We start from the raw sequence: 796 nt of genomic DNA, 5'->3' as shown, positions 1-796 counted from the left end.
ATGGTAACTTGATAGCAATAAATGAAACACATTATTGGTGGGAGTTTATTATGATCTAACTAGTGAGATCTCTTTTTAGAATGGTGTTAGGTGTCTTGTGAGTATTCATGTCTAATGTTGATATCAACAATGATTTTTATTATATCAATTATTATTACCAATAACAATAAATGTAAAACAATTAATGAAGCCCATTATAGGTGAGATTTTATTAGACCTTAGTTATCGAGGTCTCTTTTTAGAATGGCATTTGGTGTGAATATGAATTATACCTAATTTATAAAGAGGTGCATTAATGATATAGGTATTTACTGTTATAACGCGCAGTAATCGTAATGACGGTAATGTCAGTAATAATACGATAATATCAGTAACGGTAACTTAATACAAATGAAGCAACAGTAATTACACAATTAATATTTCAGTGATCCATACCTATATACATCAAACGTTGACGCATTACACAAACATACTGATGAAATTAAACCGCACAGTAATGCCACATATATCAATTAAATGCCAATACACACTAGTAGAGGTTAAACGAATCTAACCAAACATTCACTGTTTATTTTCTCAATCAATGCCACGGCTGTCGATTACGCAGGATATTATACCGAATCGCGCTGTATAACATACAATGCACTGGCCTTTTTTAATTAACGCTAGAATCCTTTGAACAATTATAGACTGATAAATGTCAAAGCTCGTGTAAACACAGATCAAATGTGATCGATTTCCGTAGCATTAGAAACGTAATTGTAATTTGTATCTGTATCAGTAAAGATTAGATATG

General features: G+C 31.3%; 1 protein-coding gene across 1 annotated transcript in view; it reads left to right on the top strand.

The window, feature by feature from the left end:
- The window catches only part of LOC119586071 (gamma-glutamyl hydrolase-like), a 9028-nt gene that overhangs the window by 230 nt on the left and 8002 nt on the right, over positions 1 to 796 (top strand). The window lies entirely within an intron of this gene.

The sequence above is a fragment of the Penaeus monodon genome, chromosome 20 (assembly GCF_015228065.2).
Source record: "Penaeus monodon isolate SGIC_2016 chromosome 20, NSTDA_Pmon_1, whole genome shotgun sequence".
Classification (NCBI taxonomy): Eukaryota; Metazoa; Arthropoda; class Malacostraca; order Decapoda; family Penaeidae; genus Penaeus; species Penaeus monodon.
The sequence above is the reverse complement of the archived record's forward strand: the minus strand, read 5'-3'. Positions and strand labels throughout refer to the sequence as shown.